Raw genomic sequence first — 9,049 nt, forward strand, 5'->3', positions numbered from 1 at the left:
CCAAGGCAGAGTTTTCGCTCTCCATGCTACGGAGACGAACCCAGATACGATGCTCATGACAGGTAGAATTTTTATATCCGGTTCCGCTACGAAAGCCTTGATAGATTCAGGGGCTATTCACTCATTTATTTCGGAGGTCTTTGCTATCCTAAAGGTCAAAACCGTTGGGCTAGATGTAGCATATTCAGTAGTATTGCCTTCTGGTGTGGAGATGGAAGCTACCAATGTGATCCGAGACATAGAACTTGAGCTCCATGGAAACCTCGTTTATGCGAATCTGATCGTGTTGCCGATGCCAGAGTTTGACATCATTCTGGGAATGGACTGGCTTCTAAGGAATAGAGTTTTGATCGACTTCCAGTGGAGATCTATTCTAGTCCGACCGCCGGGGATGACGCAGTTCTTATTTGAGCCAGACAGGTACTTTCCTTTACCGCACATTATACCTTATGTCCAGGCTAGGAAGCTCATGCATAGAGGGTGTCGGGCGTTTCTAGCGACCTTTGTCTCTGTCCCCGAGGCGCCTAGTCAGTCAGCCTCAGATGTTCCTATTGTTAGAGAGTTCCTAGACGTTTTTCCTAAGGACGTCTCTGGTATGCCACTCGAGAGAGAGGTGGAGTTTTCTATTGAGCTTATGCCAGGTACGGCTCCGATATCCAAAGCACCGTACCGACTAGCACCGACCGAGATGGCAGAGCTTAAGAAGCAGATTCAGGAACTTCTTGACAAGGAATTCATTAGCCCGAGTTTTTCACCATGGGGCACGCCAGTCTTATTTCTGAAGAATAAGGATGGCTCTATGCGGCTTGGAGTTGAACAGGGTTACGGTGAAGAACAAATACCCACTTCCAAGGATTGAGGATTTGTTTGACCATTTGCAGGGAGCTTCGATATTCTCCAAGATAGATCTGCGTTCCGGTTATCACCAGTTGAGGGTGAAAGATGCGGACGTTTCCAACATTGCCTTTAGGACTCGTTATGGCCACTACGAGTTCCTTGTGATGCCGTTAGGTCTAACGAATGCGCCAGCGATCTTCATGGATCTCATGAATCGCATATTTCAGCTGTATCTTGACAAGTTTATGATAGTATTCATAGACGACATTCTCGTCTACTCCAAGAATCAAGAGGATCACAGCAGACATCTGACCACTGTGTTGCAAACCTTGCAGAAGCATAAGTTAATCGCAAAGTTAAGTAAATGCGAATTCTGGTTAGAGAAGGTGGAATTCTTAGGCCATACTGTTTCTAGCAACGGTATTGAGGTAGACCCAGCGAAGGTTGCAGCAGTCAGGGATTGGGTTGTGCCGCAGAATGCATCAGAGATCCGCAGTTTTCTTGGGCCAGCAAGATATTATCGGAAGTTCATTAAGGGATTCTCCTCTATTGCCGTTCCACTCACATCATTGACCAAGAAGAATGTTAAATTTGTGTGGAGCGAGGAGCGTCAGAAGAGCTTCGATACTTTGAAGCAAGCTCTTATCTCAGCACCAGTTTTGGCCATGCCGTCAGGGCCCGGAGATTTTGTATTGTATACCGATGCTTCGAAGCTCGGTTTGGGCGCAGTATTGATGCAGCATGGGAAGTTGATAGCATATGCTTCTCGTCAGGTGAAAATCCATGAGAAGAATTACCCTACCCATGATCTAGAGCTAGCCGCCGTAGTTTTTGCCTTGAAGATTTGGAGGCATTATTTGTATGGAGAGAAGTGCTAGATCTTACCGACCACAAGAACCTCAAGTATTTCTTTACGCAGAAGGAGCTGAACATGCGTCAGAGGCGTTGGTTGGAGCTTGTGAAGGATTATGACTGTGACATTAGCTACCACCCGGGTAAAGCTAATGTAGTTACGGATACATTGAGCAGAAAAGTCGCAGTGATGGCTCATTTGACAGTTTCGAGACCTCTTCAGACTGAGATGCAGAGATTTGGTCTAGAGACTTATCCTCGAGATAGAGTTCCCCGTCTGTCTACCTTGACTATTTAGTCCTCTCTTCTAGACCGTATTCGCAGTTGTCAGTCAGCAGATGAGCAGATGGCAAAGTGGAAGTAGAGAGAAGAGGCCAAGGGCAGTGTCTTGTATATAGTGAGCGACAGTATAGTGATATATCGAGAGAGGATGTGGGTTCCTAGCAGTGATTCTCTCCGAGCAGATATTCTATCAGAGGCCCACATGTCGCCGTACTCTATTCACCCTGGAAGTACGAAGATGTACAGAGATCTGCAATTATTGTATTGCTGGCCCGGAATGAAGAAGGTTATCAGATGTTTTGTATCCGAGTGCCTGACTTGTCAGTTACTGAAGGCGGAGCATCAGAGACCAGCAGGTTTGCTCAAGCCTTTTCTTATTCCCGAGTGGAAGTGGGAGAATGTTAACATGGACTTCGTGACCGGTTTGCCGAAATCAGTCAGAGGATCAAATACCATCTGGGTGATTGTAGATCGTCTTTCCAAATCAGCTAACTTATTGCCTATTAAGACGACGTTCACCATGATTCAGTATTCAGAGTTGTATATCCGAGAGATAGTCCGACTGCATGGCATTCCCGTTTCTATCGTGTCTGACAGAGTCCTCAGATTCACTTCCTCGTTTTGGAAGAGTTTACATTCGACCATGGGTACGAAGTTGTTGTTTAGCACAGCTTTCCATCCGCAGATAGATGGACAGTCAGAGCGAGTTATTCAGATTTTGGAGGATCTTTTCCGAGCTTTGCTTCTAAAAATCGAATCGTAACGTCGCTTCTCCTCATACTTCGGCAACACTCTCAACAAGAAAGTTGCACCTCTATGTCTAATCTAACCACTCCGATTGGCCTCATACCAATTGGCACAACATACAAATTACCATGAATTAAATCGCAACGACGCTACAATATAAATACACATCAACTAAAAACAACAATACTATAAACCATAAATCACAATTCTTAACATCAAAACTATACTTAAAATTAACCAAATAGTCCATAAAAACAAGAAATCTTAAACTGTACCGTTCAACAAGCTTGGATATTACAAGAAGGCTGATCTCTTCGGATTTCACCCACTCAGCTCCCCACGGAAACTTAATCTTCTGGTGGTAGGTGGATGCTACGGCCCTTAACTCATTCATGGCTGGCCACCCCAAAATGATGTTATATGATGATGAGGAATCCATCACAGTGAAAGTGGTCATCACGGTTTTCTTAAGTTCTCGGGTGCCTAAAGTCAGAGGCTGGACAATCTCCCCCTCTGGATAAACAACATGCCCAGCAAAGCCGAAAAGCGATGTCTACACATTCTCCAACTGATATCCCTGTAGATCCATTTGTACCAAGGAATCCTTAAAAATTATATTAACAAAACTGCCCGAATCCACAAAAACTCTCAAAATATCATAATTGGCCACCCGGGCTTAGTTCACCAGGGCGTCATTGTAGGGCATATTGACACCCTTCAGATCTCAGGGCCAAAGCTAATCACTGTCTCCTTCCTCATTACTCCTACCACCTTCATGCAATCTCGCCTACTTCTTGACTTCCTCGCCCGATTAGAAACTCCATCAGCGGAGCCTCCAAATATCATCTTTATTACCCCCATGACAGGGGGTGAGGTCTTTTTCCTGTCGGACTCCCGATCTCTTCTTCTACCCGGATCAATTCTCGAGGCATTTCTTGAATCTCCCTTGGCACTGGGTCCTGGTTGCCGAGATGTCCAAGGTGGAAACCTCGGCTTCTTATTGGATTGATTATGCCCCTGAATAAAGGATGGGACATAATCTCTTTTCTGTGTCTTGCAATCTTTAGTGTTGTGGTAACACACCTTATGGAAGGTGCAAATCCCCTCTTCTCGGGCTTGGTAAACTAGTGATCGGGAGGCAAATCAATACTGCATTCCTGAACTTCCCTGTCCCGAGTAATTTTCAAAGGCACATAATTTAAAAAATGCCCTAATTACCCTTCCGCTGCCGCTTCTCCTCGGGTTTAGCTACCCGATCTCCTCTCTCTCTTCTTACAGCCTCTCTCTTCTGCTTTTGTGCCTCCTCCATGTTGATATACTTCTCTCCACGAGACAACAAATCCTCAAAATATCTCGGAACCTTCTTTGTCAACGATAGGAAAAACTCACCTTCCCTCAACCCCTGGGTGAATCCTGTTGTCTTGTTATCGGTGGCACAGGTGAGAACATCCAAGGCAACTCTGTTAAACCTTCTAATATAAGCCCTCAAACTCTCGTCCTGGCTCTGCTTGACAAAAAAATGACTAAATGCAGTCTTTTTTTACTTCTTGCTGCTGCTGAAATGGTGTAAAAACACCTTCTAGAAATCCTCAAAATAATGAATACTTTGAGGGGCCAATCCCACAAATCATCTCTGCGACGAGTCAATTAAAGTGGTTAAGAAATGTTTCCACTTGATTCTGTCAGTGTAGCATTGCAAAATTGCCATATTTTCGAACCTAGAGAGGTGTTCCTCGCGGTCTGCGTTGCCATCATAATATTTAACTTTGGCAGACTTAAAGTTACCGAGAAGAGGTTCCCAAACAATAACTTCATAAAACGGGCACCCCTTAATAACTGCACGGGCATGACTCCTCCCCTCCATCTGCCTCTCCAACATCCTTATCTTCTGCCCCAAATCTTGCAACTCCTCTATCACAGTCGGGGACTTGAACCCAGTACTCGACTCTCTCTCTTCCCTCCCTGCTTCCTCCTTCCCCACCTCCTGCTCTCCCTCCTGCTCTCCTCCTGCATGCGTAGCTTGATGAGAAGCATCTCTCCGGGTTACAACTTTTTCCATTGGTTAGGATATAATCCGAGCCAACTCCTCCGGGGATAAGGTAATGACAGGGGGAGGCCCTGTAGATGGAGGACCAGCACCTTGTCCCGAAGTAAGTGCACCATCTCTAGGAGCCCGGGAAGTACCTGATTAGTTATTCTGGTAGGAGCCATATCAATGTCTTAAACTCAGTTTCCCACAGGCGGCGCCCATGATGATATACAGGTGAATCGGGTACGATATAAGTGGGCAATCCACCGGATGATAAAGATAATTTTGTGTTAGGAAAATGAGAAAGAAAAGCTAATAGCTTCAGTTGAGACCTGCAAACCAGAAAAGAACTTGTGAATAGGTGCCAGAGGAGTGTCAGGCATGGCCACATAAATTAGCAAGTGAAGAATAAAATTAAAGTAGCTGCATATGTGATGATATACGTTATGCTTGAGAATTCAAAGTTCCACAATAATTCGTAAATGAGAACTGTACATGCTACTTATAGTAATAAATCCCATTATTATATTGTTTTCAGTGCCACATGCTAAGTAAGATAAGGTGGCTGCCCATTATTATCTCCATGCCCGGCTGCTGAAGAAAATACTATGCACATTGACTATGGTCTGGACTATTCCATTAATGTATCAGGTCATCCGTGACCCGAGTTCTTATGGGGGTATCACCAGCCATCTTTTTGGAAAAGGAATTTCTATTAGATAGAAAAAGGCAAGATGATAGAACTTTAACAAATTCAAGATACTCCCCCAACTGTAGAAGTTGAACCTAATCCCCAACAACCAGTAGTTGAAGTACACGCTCCTAGAAGGTCTGATAGGGTTGTCTGACCACCTGCAAGATATACGCTTCTTCATGAACAAGGCCATGATGAGCCTTGTGTTTAATGTGATCCAATGGACTTCAAAAGAAGCAATATCTGATACTGATTCATCCAAATGGCTTGAAGCCATGCAGTCTGAAATGGACTCTATGTATTCAAACCAAGTCTGGATATTAGTGGATCCAATTGAGGGAATCGTTGTGATAGGATGCAAATTGATCTACAAACTTTGACTTCTGAAGATGATTTGTAAATCATCGTCGTATCTTTCCAACGCATACTGAATAGCTTCATTTCGGTAAACAAGCTGAGAGATATGACCAAAATACCGCAGCTGCTCAAACCCAACTGATTGCTATTTTTGTGTGATCAGTTCGGTAATTGAGCGATCAATTAGACCATGATAACATCCGATTTTTCCCAGCTGACGTGAAATACGACTTGTTCCAAATTGAGTTTTCTGATCAGTCCATTTGGCGGGATGTCATTTGAATCATCCAATAAAGAGATATCAGCAAATTTACCGAAGCTTGCCAGAAATTCAGTTTGTGCAGAATTCATTTTCGGTTTGCTTCTTATGTTTGCAACTTCACATATGATTAAATATGTTAGAAACACAATAACAAGTTTTGTTAACATCATAAATATTGCGAACATGAAATGTCTTTTTTTGATGATCACAAAACTTTGGATAAACAAACGATTCAACTAACATCTTTCTCCCCATTTTTGTGTGAATCAAAAAGTCACATTTTCAAAACATTTTAAACAAAATTATTCCCCCTCAATATTTAAAAATAATAACTCCATTAAAATTTTAATGAGTTATCCTACTATATTTTTGAAATTTTGAAAAATGTAAAAGAAGAGGGATAACTAATCAGTTTTCTCCAAGGCTCATTTTTTGCTGCAGCACATATGCTATGTCTTCAACAAATAAACTGTATTTTCTCGAGTTAACTAGGCTGCAGATTTTATGCCACTGTAAACCTCTACGAGTCTAGTTTGCAACACAGAAAGTGGTTCGTCATTTAGACACTCGAGCAAGGAGATATGCCATTTTTCCCACGGTCGCTACAAGCTGAGCGAAAATTCAGTTTTGCATATATATGTTTTAAAAAATCTAAAATTTTCGAATTTTAAACATCAAAATCAGTTTCAATGTTCTTTCAAGAACAACCCGCTTTGATACCAATTGTTGGGATCGGTTAGGGGGGATCACCGTTGAACTACAATAGCTCGGTTCTTGAAATATTGAACACCGATGAATTAAATTGAGTTTTGTGTTAAACCACGCGGAAAATACTCGAAATAATCCTTCGTAGAAATCGATTAAATATTTTGTAAACCATTTAAAATATATGCAAGTTGAATGAGTAAAAATATTTTAGTTGAAGCATTTTATCGAACACTTGGTATGCAACAATTTTGTATTTGAAGAACACATAAAATGCTTCCACAATGCATCTTTAAAACAAAGAAAATGATAACTAAATGCAATAAACAAATAGACACGAATTTGTTTATGGATGTTCGGAAACTTCAAATGCTCCTACGTCACCCCTTCTTCCCCTTGGGAAGGATTCACTAGAATACTTTGATTTATACAATACTTTGTACAAACCAACTCAGCTAGGACTTACCCACTACCTAAACTGAACTCTTAGCAACACCTCACAATCAGCATATTGTTTAATGTCTCATATGCAAAGACTACATACACAAGTTTATTGTCTTTGTGCAAGATTGACTCAACTAAATTTTGAAGTTCAACTCTGTTGTATATGTGTGAGTGATTGTGTGTGAGGAATTTTTCATTTACGGTCTACATCTCAAATGTATCCTCACACAAGGGCTTATGCTCTCAACTAGCTGATTTCTTCATTCTAGCTGCTCATGCTTTGAATCCTCTTCAAAAGCTCTTGTTTGATCTTCAAAATTTTGTATTTATAATCCCAACAATGATATATACGTTAGACAAAAGAATATGACCATTTGGAAAGTTTTTATACTATTTTTGAAATTGCAACGGTCAAATTCAGCTTGCTGTGGATTTTCCCGAATGGTCAAATGGTCAACTCAATTGGTCGTTCAGTTCAAATGGTCAGCAGTTGGTTCAGTTCAGTTCAGTTGGTCAGCTACTGATTCGGTTCAGTTCAGCTGATTCAGTTGATCAACAGCTGGTTCGGTTGAGTTCAACTGATTCAGTTGGCTTTCAGCTGGTCTGGTTTAGTTCAACTGGTTAGGTTCAGTTCAACTAGTTCGGTTCAGTTTCAGCTGATGTGCTGAAATCAGCCTAGCTGATTTCAGTTTGTGCAGAACCAGTAACTTCATCGTCATTTATCAGCATCTTAAGCTTCGATTCAGACTTTGACTTATGAAGATGATTTGTAGTTCATCGTCTTATCTTTCCAACTCATACTGAATTGATTCATTTCGATAACCGAGCTGAGAGATATGACCAAAATATCGCAGCTGCTCAAACCCAACTGATTGCTATTTTCGTGTTATCAGTTCGGTAATTGAGCGATCAGTTAGATCATGATAACGTCCGATTTTTCCCAACTGACGTGATATATGACTCGTTCCAAATTGAGTTTTCTGATCAGTTCAATTAGCTGAATGTCATTTGAATCATCCAATTAAGAGATATCAACAAATTACCCAAGCTTGCCAGAAATTCAGTTTGTGCAGAATTCAGTTTCGGTTTGCTTCTTATGTTTACAACTTCACACATGAGTAAATATGTTAGAAACACTATAACAAGTTTTGTTAACATTAAAATAAAGATTGTGAACATGAAATGTTCCAATAGAAGGTATTGACCTTCAGGCAAGACTGGTTGAAAAGGTTATACTCAAAGGCAAGGAAGAAACAATGAGGAAAATTTTTCACCAGTTGCTATGTTTAAGTCTATTAGAATACTACTAGCCATAGCAGTATGGTATGACTATGAGATATGGAAAATGAATGAGAATTCCTCAATCGGGACATCAATGAAGAAATTTATATGTCTCCATCTGAGGGATACATATCAATAGGAAGTGAGCATAAGGTATGAAAACTTCAGAGATCAATATATGGTCTCAAGCAGGAGTAAAGGAGTTGGAACCTTAGATTCGATAGTACTATAAAGGAATTTGGTTTTGCTTGAGAAACCATGCGTGTACAAGAAAGTTAGTGGGCGTGCCTTATTGCGTGTTTTCTTCATTGCTCGCAAGTGCATGACGTCAAGTTATAGTAAAATGTATTTATGAGTGCAAGTGTCGATCCCACGAGGAGTGTAAATGAAATATATATCAATGCTTGTAATTAAAATAGTCAAGACTTTATCTAGAAAAATCAATAACCAGATTGGTGTGTTTGAACGAATTAAATGAAAACAAAGAATTAATATAATCACCGAGTTGAAGACTAACAATTAGAGAAAATATATTGAGAAATGATTTCACCAAGTTTCC

This window comes from Primulina eburnea, chromosome 3 (assembly GCF_022965805.1).
Source record: "Primulina eburnea isolate SZY01 chromosome 3, ASM2296580v1, whole genome shotgun sequence".
NCBI classification, from domain to species: Eukaryota; Viridiplantae; Streptophyta; class Magnoliopsida; order Lamiales; family Gesneriaceae; genus Primulina; species Primulina eburnea.